The following is a 16,100-nucleotide window of genomic DNA, read 5'->3' as shown; positions in this document are numbered from 1 at the left end:
TCTGTTTTTTTGCCAATTTGGAAAGCTAGGTCCAAATACTGACTAAGTCCCTAGGGCGAGTGAGAATGGAAGGTGTTATGGTCCTAGTGGAAATTTGTGCATATCAAAAACCCATCATGCTATCTGGCAGAACTGAAAGCATCTGCTCATGCAAAAACTCCGGGCTGGAAAGGCCAGGGGCGCTTCATGTTAGAGCGAAGATGTGCTGGCCGAGCTTGTAGGTCTAGGATTGGACTGATGTGTGGATGAAGCTGGAGCAGTGTGGTCAGAGAGGTGTGAGTGTGGCCCAGAACTAGCAATGTGTGTGTGTGTGTGCCCGGGAGTAGACGGTAGGGTTGCTGCAAGGAGGAGGATGTCTGGGACAAGAGAATACTAGGTGCTGGAAATCAAGATTGAGGTACAATGGCAGAAACTTGCATATTACCTGGCCTTTCTAGACATAATTCAAATTCAGTGCTTCTTGTCCTTTGCTGTACTGGACACTGAATTCACCTGCAACATATGCTGAAAGTAATAATGCTGTTAGAAATGGTAAACTGGAAAGAAAATGCAGCACAGTATGGAATAACCGGTCATCTGCATTCATAACAATGAATGATAGGAGCAGAGGGATGGAAGGGAAGGCACAGAAGGGTCATGGGATCGCAGATCAATAGTTAGGAAATGGTTGAATTAGAATTGTTTGGTCCCTAGTGGAGAATTCTGCTGCTTTAGAGCTATTCAGTTACCTACACTGCATTCAGAGGGGCTGGTCAATTGTCCTTGTGAGTCATACAGCAAAATAAACAATGCAAGGGGTCAGGTCTCCGCAGCTGAGCCACATCCTAAAGGGAAAAAAATCATGCCTGCCCTAAATCTAAATGATGTAGCTGGGAAGTGAAGAAAAATCACCTCTTTGTTGCCATAGTGCTTCCAAATTATAGCATCATGTTTAAGGGTCAGTGGCCATATTTCCTGGGTGTGCCATCTGTTTTCAGTTGAACAGGGCTGAAAGTTGGCATACGGAAAGTAGCACAAGTTGGGGAAACTAATCTTTTTTTAGTGCCAAAGCAGTCCAGAATAGCTCGTCTTCCCTTCTAGCTTTGATAGCGGCTTTGATGGCTTTTGAACCTCCTTGAACTAAAAACATAGTTTTGAAACGTGGCTACAATACATTCTCAGTGTGGCTGCTTTTCTTGCCAGTGCTGTGACCTCCACATGCTGCTGCGCTGTGATGTTATTCCTGGAAGGACAAATTCTCGGACAAAATGAAGAACAATGATTTCAAGGCTGGAGAGTGGACTGCTGACATCAAAGACAGGTTGCCATTGACTTCAATTATTATTAGTTATACTGTGTGATAGCACTTAGAGGTGCCAATGGAGATCGGGACCCCGTTGTGGAAGGCAATGACCAGACACTATGAAAAGTCCTGCTCTGAAAACATTACAGTCAGAATAGACAGAGGATATATTGCGGTCACCATTTTTTTCAGATACGGCATGAAGAGAGATTAAGTGACTTTCCTAAGGTCACACAGTCTTTAGTAAAGCCAGGAACTGAACATAGATCCATGGATTGGGGCTCAGGACCATTAGATTTCAGAGTAACAGCCGTGTTCGCAAAAAGAAAAGGAGTACTTGTGGCATCTTAGAGACTAACCAATTTATTTGAGCATGAGCTTTCGTGAGCTACAGCTCACGAAAGCTCATGCTCAAATAAATTGGTTAGTCTCTAAGGTGCTACAAGGACCATTAGACTATATTTTTAAGTGCTCAGCATGCATACTGGGGACTAAATTTTCCAAAGATCTCTGCTCCCATTTAGGCATGCTGAGCTCTTTGGCAAATCCATAGTAATGCTGATTTACACCAGCCCTCTTTACTGCAGGGGAGATACTTTGATTTACTCCTGCTGAGGATATAGCTCATAATCTGAGGATTAACAATGATAATTGGCCCAATTCTACAAACACATTACGAGGTCATACTTGACAACTGAAATTAAGTTTTAGGATCTGCTCCTATGTTTGCACTTGTCTTTAACTCATCTGCTCACTGACACCAAACTTTTGCGCTCAGTTTTACATAAGTGCCATTGAAAAAGTAACATGCCTGTTCTTTGCAGTGTTTGCCTTTTTTATTGACTTGCCTCTGTCAGGGGAAAGGGGGAAAAAGTGTGCACTTACATATGGATGATTCCATTTCTTAAACAAGAGACCGATGCAAAGAAGCAATTCCCCCCTGCTAGTCTAATTTGGATCTAGGTTAATTGCACTTCTAGTGGATGTCTTTGATTTGCAGAGGGAAAGCCAATGGAAGTCTGAAGCTCAGCAATGATTCTGCATTAACTGTCATGACTCCTTTTTTATAACTGGAGCTAAAGGCAGTACCTACCTTGCAGAAGTCTTTTGAGAACTCTATGTGGCTGAGGTATTGCTAAGACTGATGCATGCATATTCTTCTTCCAAGGCAGACTCTATTGTTAGTGTTGATACACTCAGCAGCATAGTTGAAGATGCTTTCAGGTGGGAACCCTTGACTGTAACTGAAAGAATCTAGTAAGCATTAAAACATGGTGATGGCCTCTTCAAGAGGCTTATCTTGCATAAAATTTTTGTTGTGTCTTCTTAATAGAAAGCAACCGAGAACCCCTCGATATCATCTTATCACCTAGGTTGAGGCTTCCAAAGTAGCCTAAGGGAGTTAGCTGCCTGACTCTCATTGAATTTCCCAATGGGATTAGGGCACCTTTCTTCATGAGACTCCTTTGAAAACCCCAGGATTTGGTTTTGGCCACTTTATTTCTTACAGATGGGTTGTGACTTACTGCTCAAGGACTCAGGTCCGGCAAGTGTTCCTGAGTTTGGACCACCTGATAAACTGTCCAGTGCGAAATGGCATAGGGGCCTTAATCCAATACACAAATGAAGAGATGGAGAAGGTGGAGGTTGAGGATCAGCATATCATTGATGAATGTGACCAACTCATCCCTGGCAAAACTGCAACTGAGTGCACCAGGTAAATTGTCCCAATATTTCCCAAAGAATTTGTCTGAAGAAGGATAAACTGCTGCCCATTGCATGGATTCAATAGTGTTGAGGTTCCCCTGAACCTATTCCAGCTGGTTCCCAAGAACTCAGTTGGATTCTCGTCTTGTCACTCATGTTCCAGATTCAGCAAGACACTGAAAGGTGTGCCTCACCTTAAGCATGTAAACAGCATTGACTTCACTGGGACTACTCACATGCTTACAGCTAGGCACATGGGCCCAGATCCTCAAAGGTATCTAGGTGCTTAACTCCCATTGGTTTCAATGGAAGTTGGGTATTGTTAGGGTGTGGGCCATCCTCATTAAGTACTTTGCTGCATTTTTGACTACCTGTATTCAGAACTCTGGCCATGGTGCAAACAAAACTTTCTCAATTTTTCCATAAAAATTTGAAATATCTGCTAATATGCCCACTGTCTGACTGGACGCTGATGTGAACGGTGGGTATCGAAATATGACTTGTTTCAATCAGAGAAGTAATTCCGGGACTGTGTGTGCTTTGTACAATACACCAAATCTTCCTAAAACTGAATTATTTACTGTATTCAGAATTCTGAATTACATGTTGCAAGTACACGTTGACTCAGAGGCAGTGCTATAACACCAATTGTGAATCCTCAACAGAAATAACTCCAAGTTAATAGCAGGACAGCAATAAATGAAGAAATTGAATAATACAGGCATTCAGAGGAGGAAAATCAATACTTCTGGTACTACATTTTGCCAGCTAATTTTATTGTCAAAATCTCTCTTAGATGATTTTGTTAAAGAAGAGCTAAAAGTCTCCCCAGCTAAGGAGCTAGAATGTACAGAATGTCTACGGAGATTAGTGTAACACACTCTAAATAAATACATGTGGAAAAGGACTATTTATAGTGAGCTGCCCTTGGTAATTTGAAATAATTTCATTCGATGATTTAGAAATGGAACCATCAAAGGAAATCTTTTCTTCTTTCTTTAATCAGTGACTTTCATGAGTAGCTCTGGATCTGACATAACAATGACTAATGTGTCTGAGATAAAACAGGAGCTCAGTTTTTCATCTGAAATGGAAAGGGGCTGTCAGAGGGTTTTTCTAAATCTGCCAATATAAAATGGCATTGTGTATTCTTTGGAACAATTATATTCATTAGGGTCCTGTAGATTGTTGTCATTTTCAGGCTCTGGTGCTTGTGCTTTGTAAGTCTTTGAGTCCCTGATTATCAGCATATTCTTGCCTCAGATTTTCTTCTCTCATCTCCTACGAAAGGTGAGGGTGGGAATGAGCTGAAGAGCAAAAGCAGATGTAAAAGATGCAGGGATGCAAATTACCCTCTACAATGCTGCATTCATTGCAAGACTGATACTGCAAATGTTGTGATGCTCCAATGCTGCATTTTTGTAACCTGCATATTCTCAGGTTAACATTTACATATTTCCTTGTGAATTAATAGTCAAATTAATGCAACTGAGGGAAATCCACATTACACTGTCTATAAACTTTAATAATAATACTCTACACTGTTATTTCAAATGCTGCCTGTGATTGCTCACAGGGGATGATGTCTTAATCTATCCAGATTGGGGAGCACTTGTTTGTTATTTCATTAGAGTTCACACTGTTTCATGTGGGGTGACCCTGTGATTTATTATTACTTAAAAAGAAAAGGAGTACTTGTGGCACCTTAGAGACTAACCAATTTATTTGAGCATAAGCTTTCGTGAGCTACAGCTCACTTCATCGGATGCATACTGTGGAAAGTGTAGAAGATCTTTTTATACACACAAAGCATGAAAAAACACCTCCCCCCACCCCACTCTCCTGCTGGTAATAGCTTATCTAAAGTGATCACGCTCCTTACAATGTGTATGATAATCAAGGTGGGCCATTTCCAGCACAAATCCAGGGTTTAACAAGAACGTCTGAGGGGGCGGGGGTAGGAAAAAACACGGGGAAATAGATTACCTTTCATAATGACTTAGCCACTCCCAGTCTCTATTCAAGCCTAAGTTAATTGTATCCAATTTGCAAATGAATTCCAATTCAACAGTTTCTCGCTGGAGTCTGGATTTGAAGTTTTTTTGTTGTAATATCGCAACTTTCATGTCTGTAATCGCGTGACCAGAGAGATTGAAGTGTTCTCCGACTAGTTTATGAATGTTATAATTCTTGACATCTGATTTGTGTCCATTTATTCTTTTACGTAGAGACTGTCCAGTTTGGCCAATGTACATGGCAGAGGGGCATTGCCGGCACATGATGGCATATATCACATTGGTGGATGTGCAGGTGAATGAGCCTCTGATAGCGTGGCTGATGTGATTAGGCCCTGTGATGGTGTCCCCTGAATAGATATGTGGGCACAGTTGGCAACGGGCTTTGTTGCAAGGATAGGTTCCTGGGTTAGTGGTTCTGTTGTGTGGTGTGTGGTTGCTGATGAGTATTTGCTTCAGGTTGGGGGGCTGTCTGTAGGCAAGGACTGGCCTGTCTCCCAAGATTTGTGAGAGAGTTGGGTCATCCTTCAGGATAGGTTGTAGATCCTTAATAATGCGTTGGAGAGGTTTTAGTTGGGGGCTGAAGGTGACGACTAGTGGCGTTCTGTTATTTTCTTTGTTGGGCCTGTCCTGTAGTAGGTGACTTCTGGGAACTCTTCTGGCTCTATCAATCTGTTTCTTCACTTCCACAGGTGGGTATTGTAGTTGTAAGAATGCTTGATAGAGATCTTGTAGGTGTTTGTCTCTGTCTGAGAGGTTGGAACAAATCGCAGAGCTTGGCTGTAGACGATGGATTGTGTGGTGTGGTCAGGGTGAAAGCTGGAGGCATGTAGGTAGGAATAGCGGTCAGTAGGTTTCCAGCATTCTATAGCAGATCACAAAACAGTTTACAAGGAAAAACAACGAGGAGTCTTTGTGGCACCTTAGAGACTAACAAATTTATGTGGGAATAATAATTCGTGGGCTTATGCCCAAATAAATTTGTTAGTCTCTAAAGTGCCACAACGACTCCTCGTTGTTTTTGCTGATAAAGACTAACATGGCTACCACTCTGAAACCTGTCACTTTACAAGGAAAGTATCATTGTCTCCTCTTTACAGATGGAGAAACGGAGTTGCAGGGAAGGGGAAGTGACTTGCCCATTCGGTCAGTGGCCAAGGTGGCAATGGAACTCAGTCCAATGCCCAATATGTTGGACCCAGGAAGTTTCCACTCATGGAAAGCAATCGGTTGCTATGATCTGTGACAGCCAAAACCCCTAAGACAGAGAGAGAGAGAGAGAGAGAGAGAGAGAGAGAGAGAGAGAGAGAGAGAGAGAGAGAGAAAGTGAGGCTGATATTTAGGAGGCATGCACAGTTTTGTGCAACTTCTGAGTATGATCTTAGATCTTGCAAGCTAAGCAGAGCTAGGTTTGGTTAATACTTGAATAGGTGACATCTGAGGAAATAAAATATTTTTTAGCGTAATGCAGATGCAGTGTTTGGGTAACATTCTGACTCCCATGATAGACATGATTTGCTCGTTGCTAACTGGAGCTATTTCAGTGCTATGTCCTCTCCACTCAACAGCAGACAAAGGTGACTATTCTGTAACTAACTGTCCCCTCTATGTGCCTCATAAAATATAATCATGTCCTACCTGACTTCAGCTCATTCTCTAATATTTACAATTGGCCAAACTTGTGAGGCCTTACGCTCAAACTGAAGAAGAGTTCTCTGCAGCTTAAAAGCTTCTCTTTCACCAACAGAAGTTGGTCCAATCAGATTTTGCTTCACCCACCTTGTCACTCAAGTTGATGGCATTTCTGTGGTCTGTTCACCCTCCCAAGCTGATGCCTGGAATAACTTCACTCCCAGACAGAAAGAAAAGAAATAAGAATGGAGTGGGGGTTCGTAGAGAGCCCCTGGGATGGGGGTGTGGGGAAAATGGGAAACCCTTGGATAGGGTGCCAGGGAGGAGGGGAATGGAGTGACATGTGAGGAAGGGGACAATAGAATGACGGGGCAGCACACAGCTCTGGGCATGGGAGGAGGGGAAGAGAATGATTCAGTGTCTGGGAGCCAAGACTAAGACACCTACACATGTTATCACTGCTACAAAAAGTTGCCGGACTCTACTAGGTATCTGAAGCTGAGGACTCCAAAACTGAGGCACTTAATATCAGGGGTCACTGAAACTTTTGTCACTTGTCAGCTGCTGTGAAATGAGTCAGTGAATTCACAATCTAACTCCAGACAAGAAGATATCACAACCTAATGCTGTCCAAGTTCTAGGTGTCTGCCTATAACACGACACCTGCCACGTGGTAATCTCAACAGAGAGGCTAAGGAATGGGTTGAGTGGATATGGAGAGCGAGCTATCTTCACGAAACAGATGTTCTCTTTGGAACCTGTTTGAGGCACAATGGGATGGAAGTTTGCACTCACCCCTCCAGTCTGTTTTGTGATTAAATAAGGGACTTCAGTCCCTGGTTATATCCAGCTGAAACTTTTCACTTAAAAAAAAAAAAAGCTGAGGTTGTATTTTTAGTTATTTTGTTTTAAGTCTTTTAAAATCACATCTTGCAAAGTGGCTTGGGTTCATTTAATTGAAGGCATTGTGCAGAGAGGTGAAATGACCGAGCATGTTTACGAAGTTGTCTCTAGCTAAAAATACCATATGTATTAATAAAGCCAAACCTGAACCTCTACATTATTCAGAGTTTGAAAAGCTCTGAAAAGTTTGTAAAGGACCTTGATGTTGTTTGACCTTTCCTCTGTGCAACCCTCCTTGAAATCATTGACGAGTTTTCCTTTTGGTCTGCAGAGAATGGTATTGATCACATAAGTCATCTGGGAATTGGCCAAAACCTGAGCTCCTCGCGCAGTTTGTCCATAGCAGTGAAGTCAGTGGCGTTTGCCTTGAGGCATAATTACTCCACCTCTGCGAGAGGTGTGGACAGCACTTAGGTCACTGTAACTGGCATTGCTCATGGGGGTGTCTTTTTCACACCCCCGAAAGACATAAGTGAGATCGACTTAAGTGGCAGTGTAAGTCAGAGCCTTGGGATTTGTCAAGAGATTAGTAAAAGGACCATTAAAATCCCAAGGAACTAGGAACCAATTCTGATTCAGGTCTGATTCTGATCTCTCACCAACATAAATGAGAAGTAACTCAGGTAAGTCAAGGGAGTTACGCCAGCATTAACCATACAAAATCAGATTTGGGAGTGCTATATATTTCCCCTTTATCTAAAAGAAAGAAAAGTGAAAAAGTGCTATTTTGGTGGTAAGCTCATAGAAAAATTCCCTTATTGAAACCCCAAAGGCGTTGTTAGAGTGGAATTGCCGTAATGCTTCAGAACAGACGTACCCTATCTCTAGCAGTGGATAATGACATACTTCAGAAAGAGATGTAATACCCCCACAATGCATCTGATTGTTCAGCATTGGGCCTGATCCTTTCTTCCTGGTGTTAATCCCATCAAATAGCATCTGCTCTGTGTTCTCTCCCTCCAGCATGCTCTGTTCAATGTCATCTGCTCTCACCACATGCTAACATGTCTTCCTTTATTACTTCACAATACTTCCTCTTGGGTCGGTCTTTTTCTTTTTTTTTTTTCTTCTTTAATCTTGATCACTAGTTTTTCATCATATGTACTTCTTTGCCTGTTACAACTGCAATGTATCCCAGCCATTTGCTGTACACTCCTACTCGTTGCTAATTTGGCACTCATATGATTGACTACTCCTGTCCTACATCCACTAAAAGGCCTGACTCACTAACTGCAGAACATAATTATGTCTCATAGCAAGAGGTGTGGGCAAGTGAGGAATCTGCCTGAATCTTGTCAATATCCAGTGGTGGGAGTCGTAGAGTTGCTAACATCTGTTAAACTTTATGGGCAACATTTATTCAGCCAAAGGGCACATCACTGTAACAGATCTGTGGACAGGTATACGATGGGAAGCTTGCTTCACTCGGTCACTATTTAAAACTTAAAATAATTCCGAAGCTGTACTTCAAAAGCCTAGGTACTGACTACCTCAGTTAATGGAGAATCGCTGGTAACTATTTGTACTATAGGGCTAATGACACAATGCTGAGCAGTTCTGAGCCCATTCTGTAGAGGGCAGTGATGCACATTCAAGATAGATAATTACTGAGGGCAGATTTAGCCTACTGTTGAAAACACATTGGGCCAGTTTTTGGCTTGAAAGAGCTCGTGGTAGTTCTTGGAGGCATTGTGGCTTGGGCAGTCAAGTGCACCAAGGGTGTGGCTCCAGTTTCCAGACACCTTTTGGTAGGGTGTGGTATGTAATCTTTCCTCTGCTATATGGGCCCACAGTACACTTTGGGAGGTTGGAATCACTGAGTAGTAGTTTTTCTCATTCCTTACACTTCGTGGCAATGAACAAGGATTGTGACTATGTCCATCATGCCCTCTGCACTTAGTCAGTAGAGGTCTGGGTACAACATGGTTTATTCTTATTCTTTCATTTCCTTTATACTTCCATATAAATATTGAAACCTGTCAAGCAGTCCCAAAGCCTAGTCCCTACGACCCTTCAGTCATGAGAGATAGTGACAGCCAATGGTTAGAGCGATAGAGACCTGGATTGAATTCCTGACACTGACTTGGTGTGGGACCCTGGTCAAGTCACTTCACTTCTTTGTGTCTGATTCCCTATTGTAAAATGGGGGCCATGATACTTTCCCATCAGTGTAAAGTTCTTTGAGACCTGTGCACGAAAGAAAGCTGTACACATGCACAATATTGTAACTCTAAAAGCATGTTGAAGAACTGGATGAGACTCTGATCTGCCCAGAGGTATGAACATCCTCATCATGACTTATCAACTCTCTCAGCCAAGGACTGAGTGGCCCCTGGAGACCGAACACTCTTCAGCATGTCAGAGGTGACTGATCCAGAGCAGAACTGAGACACGTTGGCGGGGTCTGTTGTAGCCGAAATTTGCCCTGCTGATGTATCTTTTACAATGATTCAGTGATTTCATTCTCCAGGGATGTCATCCCAACATTTTCCACAGACACTACGGCCCGGCTTCTGAAAGGGCTTCTCAATTATTTTTTGTCAAGGTCCAAATTTCTTGGCCAAGGTCCAGACTCCAGAAAAATAACAACACTGATAACAGTAAGTAAATAAAAAGATTTCGGGGTCCGTTCAAAAGCCTCTGGAGGTCTAGATTTGGCCCGCGTTCTGCCTATTGACTACCCGTACTGAAAGTTATTTCGCTCTGTAATTTCCATTGATTTCAATCGACGTTAAGCACCTAAATACCTTTGCGGGACTGGGACTACATTCATTTCAATATTCAATAAAGAAAAAAAAGTGAAGGCACTTATTTTTTTATTTCCAGGAGAAAATTAAAGTGGATTTATCAGAAGAGAAGGGCTCTAAGTCATGGATTTGATAGCGGAAGCCACAACTGTAATAAAAAAGCACCTTTCATGATGAGCCTAACTCTTGCATACAACACTAGTCACACTTAATTACTTGAGGAGCAGATGCCTTAGGTGTTGCATGCATTATTTATAAGAAAGTTTGCTGAGGAGCACAGTGCAACTGAACTTGATTGTCTTGTCTTTGGCCACAGGCTTGATCTTCAAATCTTTAGTCACATAAGCAGTTCTTATTTCAACAGACCTACTCTATTATTATAACCTTATTAGCAGGCAGTGTAGGCTAGAGGATGGTACGCCGAATGGGACTCAGAAGAGGTAAGGTTCTGCCATTGGCCTGCTGTGTGACCTTGGGCAAGCCATTTCGTTTATCACTGCCTCCATTTCCCCAAATGTAGAACATGGAGATAATGCCTACCCTCTTTGTAAAGCTCTTTGAAGTCCACTGATAAAAAGTGCTGTATCAGAGCAACGTATTGTTGTTGCACTCAGGCATGAGAACTGCTCACAAGTAAAATTCATCACTTACAAACGGTGCATTGGTGCTACGCACAGGGGGTGAATTTCACGTCACGTGAATGAGGGTTTGAAGGATCCGTTCCCCGGTGATTGTTCATTCCAGTGATTCAGTGGCATTCAATCCATGAAGAGAATGCTAGTGCTGTGTGTTCAAATAGAATTTTATGAGCCATATCCTGCCATCATGTCTTATGCCGAACTCGTGCTGACTTCCATGCACACAACAATGGGCGAGTGCACATGGCCTTGTGTTTTGGCTTTGATTGCTTCTGCTTGCTTCTGGACCTTTAGTGAGAAATTGAATTGTCTATAGGAAGACCAAAACTACCTGAGTGATACAAAATCTGATAATGGCTCTGTCTACGAGAAAGGCGTATACAATAGTCATTTAATTAAGAAATGTGCATGCTCTCGGAAGAAGACAATCTTAAAATATGACTATTGGATTTATAGCACACATCACAATCTATGAATTTCCCTGGAAAATGCCCTATCTTTATCTCTTCCCTATCACTGGCTAATACAAATTATTCAACTGAGATAATGCAACATTTTTTTCCCTGTTAATCCTAGTTTAGGGCTGTAACTTTACGGCTGTCAGGAACCAGATTCTGCTGTAGCATACCTAGAGTGCATCACACAGAGGTAGGGGATAACACCGCTTCAATGGAAGACGCTGTTGTATTTTAGAGCAGCTATGTAATTCAACAAGATGAACACGTCAATTAACGTAATATTTAATGTTTTCAGTGTGTCTCGAGATAAAATAAACCCAAACACAATTTGATTGCTGAGGATTTGTTGGCTACGAGCTTCCTCAAAAAAAGAGCCTTTCCCTCTGCTGCATATTTTGATAACATAATTATGCCATCATCTCTGTTCTCTTCAGGCTGAGGAATGAAGAAGCATCTCATCACTCTTATTAAAGTATAGATTTTCTAGCAGCAAGCCAGCCCAGAGAAATTGCTGTTTTTGTTATTCTGCATTCTGGGCAATACATCATTGCCTTAAAGGTTCCTGAGCTGATAATTTCACTGCGTGATACTCAAACAAATAATTTGTTTACTCTTGTGCAATATGTTTATTGGATTCTAATGTTCTCTGCCTCATTGTTAGCTTTAATTAGAGCTATATATAAAAGTGTTCCTGACATTTTACTGACTTTTTAAAAACTTGTGGGGGAAATCAGCAAGTTTATTTGTTTGAATTTTAATTTATTTCTAATTACAAGCAACAAAAAGTCCAATTATAATTGCTTCAATAGATCATTGAATCTGAAGATGGAATATGAAATACTCCAATCTGATGGAGATAATAAGAAGCTGGCAATTCTCATTGTTCATGCTGCTCCTTTGTCATTTTGGCGGTGATATAGACGAGGGATGAGGAAAATCAAGAACGTCTGGATCAGTCAAACATTTACAAATTTCTAGACTGGAATCCTTGTTAAAGTTCTTAAATGATCTGATCAATTAGCTTTATCACTGAGAGAGGATGGACTTGTGGCTAAGGCAGTGGATGAGCATTCAAGACATGGGGGGTTCAGTTCCTGTTTCTGCTGCAGACGAGGCACAGATCAGCCACAGATGGGGAAGTCAAGCACAGAGAGAATAAATTACTTTCCCACCATCATACGAACAGTCTGTGGCAGATTCAGGAACTGAACCCAGATGTCTTGAGTTCCGAGGCACAAGTCCATCCTCTCGTGATGCTGAAGCTAACCTAGAGATACTGGAAACTCCCCTGAAGAGATAGGAAATTTCTAGTTCTGTTTGGCAGACTCAGGAGGATCAGCTAGCTTGCACAGCCAGCAAGGATGAAATCCCGACCCCATGGAAAGCAATGGAAAAAATTCCATTGCTTTCAATGAGCTGTCATCTCCTGGATATTCACAGTTATCCATCTGAATCCAGACAAGGTCACCCATGACTACTTCCCAATTCTTGTTGGATCAGAAGGGATCCACATCCTTTTTATTGATGGAGCTGCAGAGTTCTCAGGAGCCTTTAGTTTGAACACTTATCCCAACTCCATGCTTTTCAGGTACCAATAGTCAAAACACAGGAAGAGGGCTGGCACCACTTAAGACCCTGAGGTAGTATAACCTTATGTAACCATGATGTTGAAATGTTCCCAATTAATATTAAGTTGTTCAGGGTAAGGGTGCTATAAAACCCAACTTAATTGTCAGGTTTGAGCCTCTAGGCTAGTTACAGAAAATGCAGTGCTTAATTTGTGCCAGGGCTTGCCAGGGCTGAGCCCTGGCATTCCTGGGCTTGGCACTTCATAGCCCAGCACCTCTGGGCTTGCTGCATCAGTTATGAATGTATACAAATTGCTTGAGCCCCGGCACCTCTTTCATTACAAGTTATGCTCTGAGAAAATGTATTTAGCAGAGGACCCATTGGTGACACTTTGGATGATACAACCAAACTTTATTAAAAAGAAAAAATGATTAATTAAGCAAACAGACATGTAATTAGTGCTTACACAATATGACAATTATACTCTCACTCAAAGATGAAATGGTGTGTCAATGGGTGATCAGTCCACTGACAACAGAGAAGTACAGCCTTATAATCCTGGAATTGAATGGTACCCTTTGAATGTTAATTGGAGCTCTCCTACAATTTAGCAAAATTACTCCTTTTATAAGCCTTATAATACTAATTAACATTAAACTGTTCCTTACCATAATTATATTCCCACCATCTTCTTATGGGCTCTTTACACATTATTTAAATAAACATCTACACCAACGTCCTTCTCATACTGTCACGACAGATAGCATTTTCATAGAACACACACAATTCTCAAAAATACTCAGTTATAAACTTTGCTCTTAAACCAGTTACATAATGACAATACAAGCCGGGGTTATGTCCTTCCTAGCTCTTACTTTCCAATAACAATCTGTCTCCAACTTAACTTCGACTTTTCTCACACTAGCAACTTCAATTTCCCGTACTCATCTACACTTAAGTGAAGGGCCTAAATTAGCCTAACTTTTACTTATTTCTTAATCCAAACCATCCTACAGGCTACAGAAGGCCTGCAGGCAGACCCTTCAACAGAGCTCAGTGTGGGTCCAGGGGTCTATTTACATGGATCAACTTGCAGGTTTGGGAGCTTAAACCAGGATCCTCCAAGGTATTTAGGTTCCTAACTCTCACTCAAATCAAATACCTTGGAAGTTCTGTGTCTTAGTCCTCAAACCAGGGTTTAAATGGCACAGAGGTGTCTGTAGAGGATGTATTTCACTCAGTAGTAAGCTCTAGGCTTGGTAATAAGTTCTTGCAGGCTCAGGTACTACATATATCACCATTCAGTTTCAGGGAGTTGGACATCAAGAGGCATTTTGTTTTTCCTACAGAGAAACAATGGGCTCTTTTTCAGACTCTTGTTTTCCTCACATCAGGACTACAAAACCTGGTGGCCTTTTTTTTTTAAAGGCAGCATTTTAAATTTGGTTTAAGATCTTATTGTTTACTATAAAATATTTGAATAGGATCTGTGCTCCTAAGACACTTAGGTGATTTTGAAAATCCCACCTCTGAAACGGGTCAGTACTATCCTCTGCGTTTTACTAATAGAGAAATGGGGGGCTCTTGAGCAAAAGCCTTCTGAAGTCTATAGAGGATAAATGACTTGACTGGGCCAGAGAGAACATCAGCATTCCTAGATCCTTGTCCAATGCTCAGACCTGTAGCCCACATTGCATCTCTTCTCTCCATGCTCCAGCCAGTGCTATCGCCATTTATTCCATTGAAGCAAAGTCTTATTTCTGTTCATTTCAGCCTCATTAGACTGTCTTGAGATTGTTCTGTTTTCACAGTACTCTTCCCTTGCAGAGTTGTTTCCTTTTATTTCCATTCAATACAGGTAATTGTGCTCCTCAGAAGAAAAATCCAGGGATGGTGTGTACATTTCGTTCAGACTGGGCAATTTAGATGTAATTGGACACTTAAACTGATCAGTTTGAAGGCTGTATTAAAATACTTTGGCAAGAGGATTGTTCCAGCTAAAGCCAGAACCTCCGATGATTACTTGAAACAGAAATGTGTCTCTTGTGGAGAGGCTGGCATATAATAACAGACCAGCAAGACAACATATATTATAACTAGGGTGACCAGGTGTCCCAATTTTATAGGGACAGTCCCGATATTCGGGGCTTTGTTTTATATAGGCGCCTATTACCCCCCACTCCCTGTCCTGATTTTTCACTCTTGCTATCTGGTCACTCTAATTATAACTAAGTTTAAGAGTTTGTCACGGTCTTTTTTTAGTAAAAGTCACAGACAGGTAGTGGGCAATGAACAAAAATTCACGGAAGCCTGTGACCTGTCTGTGACTTTTACTAAAAATAATGGGGAGAAGGCAGACGGGGCGGGGGAATGACTGAAGCCTGAGTGGGTGGGGGGAAGAGAATGAGAGCCCAAGCCCTGCGGCAGGAGGAGGTGGTCCAGCACCTGCCGTCATTGGGGCTGACAGCTCCACGGGCCCCCGTCCCAGCGGCTTGGCGCTGCAGACCCCCTGCCTCGGCCGAGGTGGCTGAAAGTTCTTGGGGTCCTGCTGCCCCTGGCCTGAAGCAGAAAATATCATGGAGGTCCCTGAAAATCATGGAATCCGTGACTTCCATGACCTCCGTGACATAATCTTATCCTTAATTATAACCCTGCCCATAGGCTTTGGCCAGTGGCGAGAGATTTTGGGTCCCCAACGTGCGACATCTTACAGGGGCTTGATTTTTCTCAAGGCACCAAGCCACTTGCCCTCTGAAAATCAGGCCCATTTAAAGTGTCTGATGTTGGGCACCCAAGATTGCTATTCACTTTTGAAAACATCGGCCCTTGTCTACTCCGGCAAGAATGAGACCTGTGATTCACTATGGGTGCAGTTCCATGGGTGTAGGCTGCCATGTAGACAATGCAGAGGGTTTTTACCATGGCTCAGAGCAGGGGTAAATGCAGGGGCTAAACAGCAGCAAAGACCCCTGACCCCTGTCTACATTACAGCTTTCACTGTTGCGAACCCCAGTGGATCGCCATCAGAGCCTAACTGTGAATTTCATGCCCCATTTTTGCCTTTGTAGCAATAGCCCTAAAATGCTCTTCAGTCAGGCTGCAGAGAGTCAGCAGGACTGACGACTGCAGCATCTTCATCAAAAAATGCA

General features: G+C 42.2%; 1 long non-coding RNA gene across 2 annotated transcripts in view; it reads left to right on the top strand.

The window, feature by feature from the left end:
* LOC144929901 (uncharacterized) overlaps nt 1-16,100 on the top strand; it is a 52,399-nt gene that overhangs the window by 20,583 nt on the left and 15,716 nt on the right. The window contains exons 3-4 of one of the 2 annotated variants that reach the window (XR_013635057.1): nt 1,183-1,300; nt 2,793-2,999. This is a non-coding gene — a long non-coding RNA (uncharacterized LOC144929901). Of the gene's footprint in view, nt 1-1,182; nt 1,301-2,792; nt 3,903-16,100 lie in introns of those variants that run through there. The other variant, XR_013635056.1, reaches the window with a different exon arrangement.

Source organism: Lepidochelys kempii, chromosome 26, assembly GCF_965140285.1.
Source record: "Lepidochelys kempii isolate rLepKem1 chromosome 26, rLepKem1.hap1, whole genome shotgun sequence".
Classification (NCBI taxonomy): domain Eukaryota; kingdom Metazoa; phylum Chordata; order Testudines; family Cheloniidae; genus Lepidochelys; species Lepidochelys kempii.
Note: the sequence above shows the minus strand (reverse complement) of the source record. Positions and strands in the feature narration are given on the sequence as shown.